Here is an 8,581-nt window from a genome sequence, read left to right on the forward strand (position 1 = left end):
TTCAATCATTTTTCAACATCATTTGTTTCACTTCTTCAACGCTCTCATCAGTTATTGAAATGCAGGGGCGTCCAGAGCGAGGTTCGGCATCGGCGTCTGCTCGGCCATCTTGGAATAGTTCGTACCACTTACAAACTTTCTTTTTGCTCAAAGTAGATTCGCAATATGCCGTTGTCATTATTTCAAGTGATTTGCAGCGCTGTATTCTATTTTTTTTGTACAAAATTTTATGCAAATTCTTTGTCCCATTTTTTTGACAGCACAGAAAACACGTCTAACACTTCTCTCCCACAAGAAAAGTAAAGGTGCAATTACAAAAGTCACCTTACTTTTTAAGATTAATATTATTTTGATATTAATCAATATAGCGACGAGTACGATATTAGGGACATAGATGGACCTAGAAATAAAAAACAGTAAATCGATCAAGAGAAAATGCTAGAAATTATTTTGGAGTTTCTTGATGTTTAATACTCATTTGTACAACATTTTCTTATGTTAACAATAGTCAGAGTAAGTATTTTTTTAAATCTTAAACATTTATAAATTCCCTTCGTTGCTTTGTTTTGATAAAATTTTCGGAAACAAATATCAATAACACAAAAAAATTTAGAACATTTGAATAAACTTGGAGTTGTTAAAAAGGGCTTGCGGACTTACGTTATCATCAGATGGCTTTGTCTGACATAGTGGCAAAAAAATTAATTGTTTGAAAAAAAATAGTAATTAGTAATAATAATTTATTATTTTGATTTATATGCAAAGCAAGCAGCTATGTCGATTACATTGTCAAAAGCCTGTCTGTATTTTTAGGACAAAAAAATTAATTCCGAATAGCTTTTCAACTCAATTGAAATACGGAACGTAACAACGCAGTATCCGCGATTAGCGCGTCTCAATTTTCATATTAACTTCATGAAAATTATTCCCCCAAATTTCCAGGAGCGCAAGTGAATTTTAATAAACTGCCTAAAGCTATGGATATTTTGATCTGAAAATTTATTCATATTTGCAAATGTATAAAACATGGAGAACGTCAAATAAGCTTCTGGAAATTCCGAGAGTTCTTGGGATGAATGTTTCAGTTATTGATTATTTTCCTCCCGCAATTAACGGACGCGTGAGTTTCATGGGATTAGATTAGATTAACAGTTGGGAGAGCTAGCAGTCAGCCTGTCCGTCACTGCGACCCAGAGGATCTATTGTGACTCTCTCCATAGCTATAGGGCTATATCCAGGTTCGTCTCTCTAACCAGACTCGACAACTTCGATAATGGCTCCCTCGTATAGCTCTCTGCCTCTGGTTTGGTATCGCCCAGCAGATGGAAACGCACTCTCGCTAGGCCTTCGCAGTGGCACAGTACGTGTGCGGCTGTTTCCTCCTCTTCCTGACAGAATCTACATTCTGTGTTTTCTTCCGCTTCCATCAGGCTAGATGCCTCTTAAGCCTGCAGTGACCTACCATTATTCAATAGACCTACCATTATTCTTGCGGCTTTTCTATTGTAGCTTAGTAGGTCCGCTGTAAAATTGGCCGATGGGCCCCTCCCTACCCCTTTCATGGGAACTCTGCTAACGATTTGAATTTAAGAAACTTTACAAAAAAAAATTGCTGTTCCTAATCTAAAATAGCGAATTATGCACTGATCAAGTGTCAGTTTCGTTACTCATTGGAGCTAGCCACTTCGTCCAATTGCACTAGTCACGGGTTTTTGGATATGAAACTTCTTCAGTCGCTCCGTTATTAAGCACTTATTATCATTCTAATGTACTGGAAATACTATAATTTAAGAAGTAGAATACAACTTTGTAAAAGGTAATATCCTTAATGGTTTTTAATATTTTCACAGCAAACGCATTTTAAAGATATTTAATTCATCTATGCACAAACCCGAAAAATATTTTTGTTGATTAATATTCTCATTTATTTTCACAGCTTTAAACGCGGAGTTGAGAAATGATTCTAGTTTTTTTGATGCAGAACTTAGAGAGATCGATTGCATTTATCTTGTCAAGTATCTTAATAAACCAATCAAAGTTTGAAGCAAAAAAAAAGTAACCCGCAAACTAGAACCATCAAAAACTTACTGATGAAAATTTAAATTAGCCGTATAGTCCAAAAATAAATTGCACTGGCAAAATATTTCTTATTGCCAAAACTTAATGTCTTCTTAGAGTTTTACACCGATGACATGAAAGCCGTTAAAAAAGCAAATAATAACGATCAAATATCTTCTATTTACCAAGGGGATAATAGCACAAACCGAAATATTATTTTCAGGCTCTATTGCTGAGTATAAAATTTCAAATGTTTTTTTTATAAGCATCTTTGAATATCAAACCCAACATCTGTACCGGCCAAATTTTTCGCAAAATTTGTTTATCGCAATTTAGTACTGGCACTTCCTAATTTTGTAATAACAAAATTTCCAGCTAGACCAAAATTTATTTGATTTGATAGATAACTCGAATCGATTTTAACAAATCCCAGAATCAAGACAGGGCTTCCTCGTAAAAATAGACGTAATTTCCAGTTCACATCCCCGTCTCGAATAAAGTATCATCATTGTAAGTACAAATAAGAAGAATCGCCACAATGCGGAAACCGAAAATAAAAATCCCAAGTAGGATTTCTTATAGCTAATTCGGGATTTACGAGGGTACTAGAATGTTGTCACTGAATATAACGAAAAATAATATTTGGATATTGCCTACGATTTCGATGGACGACATACGATATTTTGATTTTTTTTAAAGTGCTCTGGACACTATATTTCCAGTGCAGTCAATCATGAAATTTTCCGGTTTATGATTTAGTTTCAAGTTTTTAATAAGCAATTCAAATGGAAACAGACCGCAATATTATACAAGGGCTCCTTACAGGAATGTACTAAATTTAAGGGCATATTTTGACAGTGTAACAGTTTTTTTGTAAATCGTTTTTCTATTATTATTTCACACGTTCTTTTACCGATATTGCTGAAAAATTGGCAGCTGTTGGCATAGGTTGTTGAAAATATTAGAACATAATATCTGAAATGCCGTTTATTCAGCAAAATCAGACCAAATGAAGATAAACCATTATTCAGACCAGATTATCACTGAACAGTTTAACATTTTAACCTGCACAAAGAAATTGAAGAAGCGGGAGGTATATTTAGACCTGGAAATTCAAGGGTCGTCAAAAACATCAACCACCTTGACCAAAGGGTGGGAAAGTGGATAGGGTATGGACAGCCATCATTTAATTATGACAACGGCATCTTGGCATCTTGGCATCTTGGAGGAACCAAGCACAGAAACCCTCCATCACCACACAAGAAGTTGCCAATAAAATCAGAAAGCTTAAACCGCAGCAGAATACGATGAAGTTCATGCCAAGTTACTGAAGGTCAAAGAACAACAACACCTGGACATCATTACAGAGATATTCGATAATATTTATGAGACAATTCCCAAGCAATAGTTTTTTTCAGCATTTGTTCCATTTATTTCCAATTTTCTAAACGACAACGTATCTATCCCAAACATGGAAAATACGTTGGAATACACAGTTCTACAGCACTACTTCACTTTAATGTTCTAATGCAAAGCACAAGCTATGTAAACTATAATATCTTTACTTGTTTCGATAGAGTAGACAACAACAAATTATTGTAAAAAAAAAACACTGAATGCTCCCAGAGTCGTATAGACAAAGAAACTGAAGTATGTTAAAAAGCGAAAGTCATGCGAGCAAACCAATTGGAAACTGTTAATTCGATAAACTAGTCGGGCACATTTTTTAAGCGGATAGGTACAAACAAAACAATTTGAAATCTAAAATAACCGAAAAAAGTTGGTGCTTTAAGTTCTTAAAAAAAAATCAAAACGTGATTACAGTTTACCTTCCAGATATATCACCTCTTCCATAGATCTTGCAATTAATTACAAATCATATTTCCTCTTTTGCAATGGTGAATTTTCCCAATACAGATGTTTATTTTTGACTGATTAACACAAATTAACTACTTCTCTTGGGTACTGAAGGAGAAGTAGACACCAAAGAAAATGTTTCATGACAATTATCCCACATTCTCTTATAATGTTTCACAAAAACTTATTCTTGATTACTTACCTACCGTTTTTATTGAAGAAAAAGATAGGGGGCATCAAATATGGCTTCTACAAGTTTGCTACAATCAAGTCTTTATTATTTCCCTTTTTATTGCATTCAAGGTCTAAAATTATTGTCTAATCGCAATTATTTAAAATATCTATAACATTTCTTATTCGAATACAGAATTGGTTTATAATAAATGTACTGAACATCTTAAATAGATCAATGTCTTATTTTTATTGTCTTCCAGCCAAACGTTTTATGTTTTCAAGACATTGGGTTTACATATCCATATGGGTGTGCGTACCTATTTCGATTTTTAATATATATTGATGTTACATTTATCCTTTCAATACCTCAATAGGCTTTGGTTAGGTTTCTTCATCGAAAACCTGTCTGAATTTTCCCGTAATTTCACAATAAAGTTCGCTCTATTTTCTGCTCGCTCAGAAGAGCATTTCGCCAATCCCTACGGGCCACAAAGAAAATTACTTTCTGCCAAATTTAATTTAGAGTTAAATCGCCAGCGGGTTACGCATTTAGTTGTTGTTTAAATTACTGCACCCGTGCATTATTACAATAATTTTGCTTCGAGTTGTTTGTGTATCTATTATACTTCTTTACCAGAGACTGTGATTTATGTTTACGTTTATGTTTTAATACTCTGTTTAATTCTTCCAATACATGCAAACATTTTGCAACTAAGTTTGTAGATGTATAATAAATAATAAACAATAAATATGTTTAATTTGTCAACTAAGTGTCAGTAAATATTGAGATCGCTGCATAATTAAAAAAAAAAACGTTTTTACAAGAATTACGGTTTTAATTTTTCATATTGTCTTATCAAAAGATTTTTATTTTTGGGATTGCTCAGTCAATTTTGGCCAATTTTGGATTTTTTGTTTATTTTTGGTCAATCAATTCCGCTCATATATTTTTTTTAATAAATTTTTATAGCTTACTCTATTTGATTGGTAAAGTCCATTTTTATAGACGAAGTGAAACTATGAAAAAATCATTTGCGAGTGATAGATTGTAATGAAGTGTAAGACTGCTAATGTTTAGAGACATTTTTCGGGAGGGTGACGATTTGAAACAGAAAAAATCAAATATGGCGTGCACTAGAAAAATGTTTTTTTTTTCGTTGAGATGCGAATCGAACTAAAATCATCCCGTACAATTCGAGAAATTGTGATACGATAGATAAAAACACTTGAAAATGTCCCATTCTTTGTAAGATACTAACCACAATGAACCAATTTCTTTTTAAATTTTAGCGTTGTCCTCCCTTTAAGAAAAGAAGAAGAACTGGAAACTGGAAACTGGAAACTGGAACTAGAATTATAACCGAGATGTGGACGTAATTATAGAATAAATAAATCAATAAGATCAAAACTTCATTGCTTATATATCTTTATCGTTTGTCCGATGTGCTTAGGTTTTGTGCATATATTAAATTCAGGATTTTGGATTTTTCCCTTGTCGGGTATTGGCTCTGGCTTGATGACTTTCTGCAAAACATGCTTGGATTTTTTCTTGGACCTAAGAAAGTGTTAGATGCAAGTTTTTTGGTCTTATCGAATAAAATCTGGTCTCTGTCTCATGCTGGTTTTTAGAAATGGCTGATGTCCTTATATGTGGAAGTGACTGATCTCTGGTGTTCTTTTAGTCTGCACGGACTGCTGTAAATGACCTGCTGTCTCAAAAATCTAGTTTTAATGTTTGGCGAAAAGTCAGCAAGGCAAAGTCAATTTCCAACGCAGCAGAAATCCAGAAGTAGTAAAACTATAAGTTCCACAGCCTGTGGAAGTTTTTGTTAAAAAAAAACATTTTTGAAAGAAATTATATCTCGAAGATAAGCAGCTTATAGTAATTGCAATCACCATAAACAAGAAGACATCTTTCGAAGAAAGGAAACCGCTTTCCGTTTAGAATATTGCTCTCATTAAAATTGAGCTGGGAAAATACCGAGACGTATACAATGTGGGATTTGCTAATAGCAGGAAAACTTTCCGGAATACTTTCCGTATTCCAGTACAATTTATGTCGAAAGTTATTTTCAGTTCTCGACTCTTATTTGAGTATTATAAGTTCTTTTTGTGAGAAACAAAAACAGCGTGGAAAGAAAAAGAAATTCCCATGCAAAGCATGATTATTGTTAAAATTTCTCGTTTCCAACACCATGATATTGACAAATGAAAATAATTTTCACAAATGCAATTGTTTAATTAATATCGTTTGTAGGTTACATTTGAAACATGCTTTTCATAATTGCGGTGATTCCAGCAAAAATTTCATTCTGCCTGAGGTTTTACTGCATTTTAAATTAGTTAAAATTATTTAAATAGATATCATGTTAACGTTAACATAAAAACAACCGTGTTCTGTGTAATCGTGAATGTAAAATATTGTTCGTAAAATACATTTGTTTAATTATCGAAATGAACTTTGTTTTGTGGATCATGTAGCAGCAAATTTTAATATTTAAATTATCTAATTAATCATTTTTATTCGTCCATAATACGCATTTGATAAAACTGATTTACGAATGACTTGCTTATTTTTCCCATCTACGATGTCATACATTTTGTTGAGTTACACAGGCCCTTTGCAGTTCTAGAACAGGCATATACGCATAGTATTAAAATGGACATTGCAAATAGATATTTAAGACTCAAAAACGTTTCTCAAAATTCAGCAAACGTCTACTTTTTTAAACTTAATAAACGAATATTAATTAATAATAATAACAACTAGTACATCTATTGTTTAGTAATATACATCACAAATGACTTCGCATATGTAATATTAGACAGTAGTGAATATAAAAAATGCTTTATTTGTATTTTATTTATGTATTTGTTCTAACGACACTGTACCCTTGAATTTGTTTATACACGAGAGGAGCGAGTATTTAATAATCGAATGAGTGAAGACGTTTATAACCGTGTTGCGTACTATGCTTTATCTACTACCGACAAGAAAGAAACTTAAAATTTAACAAATTAGTAAATAATATTTTGGGTCATCTCTTCAAACAGAAAATCCGAGATCTATCTATTTGTCGTCATTGAAAATGACGCATTTAAAACAAAACAACAAAACAAAAGTACAAAATACTGAAGTTTAACGTCCAAATTGTCTGTAACATATATTACATAAGCACCTAACCCCAGTAGTGAAAACCCCCCAGTTCATAAATTCCTCAAATCGATGTTATGTTGTTAAAGTAAATAACTTTAAAACCAATGACCTCGCCGAGAGCACAAATAAAAAACATATTCAACAACAATATTTCCACGTCAAAATGTGATTTTGATGACTCGTGGTAAAACGAAAAGCAACGTTCACAATTTGTCGTACATATTAATACAAATTTTGGATTGGAGGAGCAACTGCAGGCCAATATCACTCAAAAATAATCGAAACTGTTTTGAAGGATAGAGTGACGTGTTTTCTAAAAAGACATGTTACTTTTGACCCGCTTTAGTACGGATTTACATCTAATGCCACTATGGATTTAGTGAACTTAAAATCACATAGTCTTCATTGGGAATGGTAGTTTTGTAGTAGTGTTCGAAGTGTTTTCGGAGCGCGAGCATTGAAGATGCCAAGTGAGATTTTGGCGAAACGTCTGCAGGATTCCAGTCGGAGTTCAACGAGCGAACGGTTGATATCCCGGAATATAGTGTCATATATATATATATATATATATATATATATATATATATATATATATATATATATATATATATATATATATATATATATATATATATATATATATCATATATATATATATATATATATATATATATATATATATATATATATATATATATATATATATATATATATATATATATATATATATATGATGACACTATATTCCGGGATATCATCCGTTCGCTCGTTGAACTCCGACTGGAATCCTGCATCCGACTGGAATCCTGCAAATCTTGCATCCGACTGGAATCCTGCAGACGTTTCGCCAAAATCTCACTTGGCATCTTCAATGCTCGCGCTCCGAAAACACTTCGAACACGGAGCGCGAGCATTGAAGATGCCAAGTGAGATTTTGGCGAAACGTCTGCAGGATTCCAGTCGGATGCAAGATTTGCAGGATTCCAGTCGGATGCAGGATTCCAGTCGGAGTTCAACGAGCGAACGGATGATATCCCGGAATATAGTGTCATCACATTTTTCCATCCGTGAATCAATACGTGAGAATATATATATATATATATATATATATATATATATATTATATATTTATATATATATATGATATATATATATATATATATATATATATATATATATATATATATATATATATATATATATATATATATATATATATATATATATATATATATATTATATATATATATATATATATATATATATATATATATATATATATATTATATATATATATATATATATATATATATATATATATATATATATATATAT

The 8,581-nt window shown here is 32.1% G+C and overlaps 1 protein-coding gene across 7 annotated transcripts in view; it reads left to right on the forward strand.

Moving 5' to 3' along the window:
• The window catches only part of LOC132704069 (fibronectin type III domain-containing protein 4), a 123,355-nt gene that overhangs the window by 19,288 nt on the left and 95,486 nt on the right, over nucleotides 1-8,581 (forward strand). The window lies entirely within an intron of this gene.

Source organism: Cylas formicarius, unplaced genomic scaffold (assembly GCF_029955315.1).
Source record: "Cylas formicarius isolate icCylForm1 unplaced genomic scaffold, icCylForm1.1 PGA_scaffold_6__28_contigs__length_40554024, whole genome shotgun sequence".
In the NCBI taxonomy this organism is placed as follows: Eukaryota; Metazoa; Arthropoda; class Insecta; order Coleoptera; family Brentidae; genus Cylas; species Cylas formicarius.